Source organism: Mus musculus, chromosome 17 (genome assembly GCF_000001635.26).
Source record: "Mus musculus strain C57BL/6J chromosome 17, GRCm38.p6 C57BL/6J".
In the NCBI taxonomy this organism is placed as follows: Eukaryota; Metazoa; Chordata; class Mammalia; order Rodentia; family Muridae; genus Mus; species Mus musculus.
In genome coordinates, this window is record NC_000083.6 from 75,887,904 (window position 1) to 75,894,779 (window position 6,876).

The 6,876-nt window shown below is 38.9% G+C and overlaps 1 long non-coding RNA gene across 1 annotated transcript in view; it reads left to right on the forward strand.

Annotated features, from left to right (window-relative positions):
* Positions 1–1,136, forward strand: part of Gm4710 (predicted gene 4710) — a 28,017-nt gene extending 26,881 nt beyond the window's left edge. Inside the window, exon 5 of the long non-coding RNA NR_033456.1 lies at positions 658–1,136. This is a non-coding gene — a long non-coding RNA (predicted gene 4710). The remainder of the gene's footprint in view (positions 1–657) is intronic.
* The last annotated feature ends 5,740 nt before the right edge of the window (positions 1,137–6,876 follow it).

Here is a 6,876-nt window from a genome sequence, read left to right on the forward strand (position 1 = left end):
AGCTATATGTTATGGTTATTACTGCTATTATTTTTCATTGAAAAACATTTGAAAAATGGCTCTGTGAGTTATGCAAGATCAACTTTTCAGTGAAAAAGGATCAAATAATTTGGATATCCCAAGGCTGCCTTTAGTAACCATTTTCCAAAGTGCGAACAGTAGCCTTCCTAAAATGCATTCATCTGTCAGATTAGTTTATCAGATTAGCTAGCAGAGAGCTACTTTGACTTGGTGCTTGCTGCTCAGAGCTGCCCGGAGGCAAAATCAAGACTGGTAGATGGCTGGACGGGCTTCATTAAAGATAGAACGTATTGAAATTTCTTTGTCTGGGGTGGAGGAAAGGAAGCCTTCCTTAAAAGTCAAAGTAAAAGTAAATCATAGAGCAGTCGGGTGGTCTGAAGGTCTCATACTAACTCAATCCATTTAGCCAATTCAAATAAATCAAATATTCAAATTGGTCAAACAGCTTGGCTGTAATTAGAAACAAGAAGCAAGATGGCTGAAATGTTCTGAGATTATTAGGATGATCTGAAACAATTGATCTTGGCACTTGATTGTATCAAAATGATGATCAGTCGATTGTAGAATTAAATCCTGGGCCCAAGGATATGTATGTATTGGCCCCTCTGCCAGTTTTCATGTCTTGTTTACCACCAGGAGGAGGGAAGCAGATCTCTCAATTGCAAAAACACACTGGAATTTCAATAAGTGAAATAATAATTTCAATTTCAACTGGCAACTGCTCCAAGTCTTTTTGGACTAACTGCTTATCATCTGGATTTCATGGATCAGATATTAGAAGGAGCCTGAATTACAAGTTTTGGTGAAAAGGAAAGAACTAAATGCATAACATTTTTTTTTTGCTCCTTTATATTTTTGAATCATTTTTTCTAATTCTTTTTAAAAATTTTTATTGGTTATTTTATTTATTTACATTTCAAATGTTATCCCCCTTCCTGTTTCCCCCTCTGCAAATTTTATCTTCCAGCAGATTGTTTATGCCCACAGAGTGAGATGTCCTGTAACTTATGCTGCCATTACTGCTGGGGCCTCCTTGTGGCTACCATTGTTGATTTAAAATCTTAAAAACAAAAACTATAGCACGAGAAAATATGAAATAAAATGGACATTTAGTGACAATGCACCTGTCTCCTCAATTTTAAAAAGTCCTTAAGAAACTTAGTATAATTCTTTTCTGCAGGGTTCTTCTTTTGGTGCCAAACAGGCAGATTCACAAAAGTGCAATCTCTGACAGTTTTAATAGTAGGAATTCGTAGAATGAACTTGTGTGTGTGCATTTGTATGTGCCTGGGTATATATAATAAATTGAAATTTATTTTTTTATACAATTTAAGTAGACTTTTACTGTTAAATTGGGAAGGAAGAATGAGAATTTTTTGGTATATGTGTATATACATGTATTAATGTTCTCAAGTGTATTGACCTGTGTTGTGGCATATGTGCATGCATATGCACTTGCATGTGGAGGCCTGAGGATGATCTAGACAATCTTTTCCCATTACTCTTCTTTTTCACCTAGTAAAGGTCTTTCAATGGAACCCAGGGCTTGCCAACCTGTCCCAGGTTTCCACTGTTTCTGACTTCCACTATCATCACCACTGTAGCCCTGAAATTAAAGAGTAGCATCCATGTTGTGGTTTGGCCAGTTGCCATGTATTGTAATGTCAAATACAGGCCCCCAAGATCTGTTTGTCCCCAAACATGAGGATGCTGAATGGTGTTATATAACCTTGCTCCTCAATTTAAAACTATTGGTTGAATAAAGATGCCTATAGCCTGAAGCTGGGCAGAAGAGAAGCATGCAGGGCTTCGGTTCCTGGGCTTAGTTAGGGTCTGAGCCAGAGAGCAGGGGGAGAGGAGGGAAGAGAGGAGGAAAGAAGAGGACACAATGAGGTAGGTCGATCGTGGGAACATGGTTAGTTGGAGTAGGAGTGTCCCAGGCTCCTACTTGGCAAGTTATATCTAGGGGTTCTTGATGGGAGAGTAGACAAAAAAGACGTTGGATTGAGATATGACCAGCTGTAGTGCTTTTAAAGTTTATTATAAATATAAAAGTTTTGTGTCTTTTATTTGATCAAATAATGGTCAAAGGTGGGGAAGAACCCCCCAATTAGTTTTTTACTACAATGCATGAATGTGGCTTCTGAGAATCTAAGCCTCAGTTTACATGTTTTCATGGCAGTGCTTCATCTGCCAAGCCATCTCCCCAGCCAGGGGTGAATAGTTTAATTACATGTGACACTCAATATGGGTTTGTGACTCAAACAAATGTTCTCTGAGTGTGAGATGGAGTGACAGGGGAGAAGTCCCTAGGGGGACTGGTTGGTTCCTTCTCAGTTCTCACAACTCAGTCTGTGACAACTGGTGTATTAAACTTCCTTGACCATGTCTTGACTAACTTTCTTTTTGGTGTGGTGGCTACTTAAGAAAGCTGCCTGCAAAAGGAGACTGACACTAATAAAAGTAGAAAGAAATCTCTTAAAAGGAAATAGTATCAGAAGAGAAGAGAAAATATAAAATAAATGATGTATCATCATTTAACTTAGAAACAGAAAAAAAATGAAGCTCTGAAGATTTTTTTTGTCATAATGAATAAGCTCATAAACCAAATTTATGTTGTCATCCTTTATAGAAAAGTATCTGAATCTTAACAGAAGAGACATGATGGGCCTGTGTGTAAAAGGAGAATGCAAAGAAATATTCCATTTGGGTTTGAATCAGAACCATAAACAATAAATGGTGAGAGAAAGGCTACCCAGGTCAAATCACCTGAGCGTGTTAGAGAAAGTACCCAAGGAGCTAAAGGGGTCTACAACCCTATAGGTGGAACAAAAATATGGACTAACCAGTACCCCCCAGAGCTCGTGTCTCTAGCTGCATATGTATCAGAAGATGGTCTAGTCTGCCATCATTGGAAAGAGAGGCCCATTGGTCTTGCAAACTTTATATACTTCAGTACAGGAGAACGCCGGGGCCAAGAAGTGGGAGTGGGTGGGTAGGGGAGTGGGGGGAGGGTATGGGGGGGCTTTTGGGATAGCATTGGAAATGTAAATAAAGAAAATAACTAATAAAAAAAAGCAGGGCTTTCTCTCCCTGGTGACAACAAAGGAAATCACATGGACTTAAATGTGGTGTTGCTGCACTGGAGAAGGAGATAGCCAAATGGTAGGGACCTGAAAGTGGAAGGATGCCCATCTGCAGAACCATCAGAAAAAGTCCAAACCCAACTGAGACCTTTCTATCTTATTGATATCTTATTAATTGACACCTTAGTAAAAAAATAACCAGTCAATCCTGCCTGGATTTCTGACTTAGATACTGTTGTCCTTTGTCAAGGTGTGGACATGGATGTGAACATAATGGGCCAAATTTAGCCACCTGTGCCCTCTAAGTCCCAGGTGGATTAGTGCAGTAGCTATGTACACCTTCTTCTGAGAGCAGCGAAACAGAATCATCCTTTCTACCTCTGATCCAGGTAAAAGGGTGTATGCTATGAAAACTGGAGTTCCATGGGAAAGCTGCTCTGGCCACTGGTTGCCACAGTGAGCCACAGAAAGATGTTAACTGTATCTACAGAAGGACACCAAACAGTCTTTGTTCTAGTGAATTGCTTTTGGACTGAAGTTAGATCAATAATGCTACAAACAAAGTCAGTCATTAGAGAAAAAAGTCAATAGTAATGTATTGTGAAATCTCCATTGCTTTACTATAATTCATTTTGGGGGACTCTTTTTATCATAATCTCTGAGTTTAGCTGTTCAGCCATAATAACGTGGGTTGTGTCAGTCTTGAGTGGGTTTCAATTGCATAAGTCCTGAACTGACTTGGCGCCCATCCTTGTGCTTAGTCATCAAGCAAGAAAGCAAACAAAGGGTTTTTGCAGAAGTCATGGAGGAAGCTTGGCTTTCATACAAGAGAGTGGTCATATGTGGGGAAAGGATGGTGGCAGTAGAGAGAACAGAATAAAGAAATGACCTCACGGACCAAACACCTGAATGCTGCTCCCATTCCCACCGTGGACATGCTAGACAGTCTTGTGATTTTTATGATTTAATACCTTTAATCTGTGTGTTTAAGTGTGTACATGTATGTATGTATGTATGTATGTATGTATGTATGTATGTATGTAAATATTTGTATGCGAGCCTGCATTTGTTTGTCAATGTAGGCATGTGTCCCACAGTATACATGTGAAAATGAGCATACAACCTCAAGGGTTAGTCCTTACCTGTTATCTTGTTTGAGACAGAGTCTTTTTCTTTTGTTTGCTATCCACATCTGCATAGCCCTTGGTAGCTGGCCTGAAAGATTCTGGAATTACCACCTCACCACAGGCGTATTGGCATTGAGGACACATACTACCTTGCTTAGCTTTATATGGGCTCTGGGCAGCTGAACTAAAGTCTTCAAGCTTGGGCAGCAAGCACTTTATCCACTGAGTCACCTCCCCAGCCCTGATTTTATTATTTTGGCTCAGCTCCCCGAGCGTCTCCATTTCCCTATCTGTGGAATGTTTATTTTAAGTAGGGGAATCAGAGGGCAAATCTAGATATAATCAACTGAATCCACACTCCATCAGCGATGTGAAGGAAACAGAGTGCTCAGGTACAGAGATTGGCCCAGTTACCTGATAGACAAAGAATAGCATTCAGGGCATGATTTAACCATTTCAATGTGACATAACAGTTGACGGTGAATTCATGCCTGATGGCAGAGTAGGTTAGGTATTGAGAGTTAGAGGAGTAGTTGAACATTTCTATTTATCTGTACAACCTTGATCATTAGATTTTCTAAACTTAAAAAACTGAAAAAAATGAACAGAGGTGAATTTTGACTAGATGCTGTGATTTTGCAAGCCTCCCTTAGAGTGCAGTTGACAATGATCTATAAACCAATACTGTTGATTGTTTCTAATGTCCATTCGATTAACAATTAATAAAAATAGCTTTTAATGTAATAATTCTGATGCCATTACCTTATGCAAATATTTCCTATCATAATTATGGCGAACAAGTAAGAAATGATCAAATCTCTACATTTGGTCAATTAGTGAGTTTGAGAGTAGAATTTTTATGGATAATTACTACAAAGTACCTTAGACTACAGAGTTCTAAAAATGGGCCATATTAACAGGACAGTGACCCCTTAAGCCATTGCAATGTTGCAATGGAAACATCTATGTCTATGATGGGTGGACATAATGTCTCTAAATTTAGATAAAAGCTTCCTTTCTCTCTTGTTTCATTTATCATAGCTTTTTTGCTTTTTTTTTTTTTTACAGTATTTTAAAGGCTGATACAAAAAAAAAAAAAAAGGACATGAGATCTTTAAAACACAAAATTGCAATCCATTGTCCTGTTTTCAATTGTGTTCTGGTTTAGACTTTTTTAGAGGAGGCTGTTTCTTTAAACTCTCTCTTGCCCTATTTGAGATTAATCTGCGGCAACACCTGCTAATATAACTGGACCTTCCATGGCACTAATGTGAATCACTTAGCTATTTAAAAAATGAGAGGGAGTAGCTTTCACCCCTTTGGCCATGTGCTAGGTTTAAACACTTACTTTGTCAAACCTTAGCAGGCAGCCTAAGTGAGGGCACTGCAGAGGAGATGATGAACAGACCTGAGAAAGCTGCAAGCATCTATGACACCCCTGAAGGTGAAATTCACCAAACTCCTGCTGTTTCAGTTTCTAAAAGTGAACACAGATTTTGGCACTGCTTAAACCCACCTTTCCCCCTCAAACCTTACAGAATCGAGGGGAAGAGAAAGGCAGAGAATTGGAACAGATGCTGACACAGCTGGAGACAGACCCTGAAATATATAATTGTACCCAATTTAGTTACTAAATGTGGGGTGCTTATAGACACTGTGTTGTTAAAGAAGTAATAGACTTTTTATTGCCACTAAGGCTGAAATGAGCAAGTCTTTTGATCATTTTGCCTAGATTAACTGGTAATGAATCAATTAGCAAACACTAAGTTCAGACTGTCACCTAGTTAGTAATTGGTGTATAAATCCACCATCACAGTAAAAAGGGTCTAGTATCTATGTAAGATATCTCTCTCTTCTCTCTCTCTCTTTCTTCTCTCTCTCTCTCTCTCTCTCTCTCTCTCTCTCTCTCACACACACACACACACACACACACACACACACACATACACACACACACACACACACACACACACACACACACAGAAGGGGTTTGCGGGAAGGAGAGGGGCATGAATGCACACACACACATCACACATACACATGTACACATGTGCACATACACCATATATATTAAGTAAAACTTATAGCTATTCGTTGTGTGTGTTTAATATATGTAAGCCCAGGGGAGTTTTGCCTCTGCCTGTGGGTTGTGGAGTTCAGTTGTAAGCCATTAAGAGTCAGTGCTCTTCTTCCACTATGACATTTCAGGGATTTATCTCAGGTCGCCAGGCTTTTGTAGCAAGTGATTTCCATTGCTGAGTTGTCCCACCAGTCCTCAAGCATATATTTTCGCATATCTATGCATGCTTAGTTTTGCAAGTGTATGGTACCTTTTATATCTTATTCAGTACTAAAAATACAGATTAAATGACTAAGGCCAATTTTTATATAAAAGGAATACTCCCTGTATTAGTCTTATGGTTGACCCCCCCCCCATGTTTACATTTGTGAATTCAACCATAACAGATAAAACATACTAAAGGAAAAAGATGATGTGCACTGAATATACACTTTTCTCTTGTCACTGTAAGCCTTACACTGGAACAACATTTGCATAGTGCTTCTATTGGACTAATTTCAGATGATTAAGTAGGTACAAGAGCGTGTACCAAGGCTATATACATATTCTAAATCATACTATG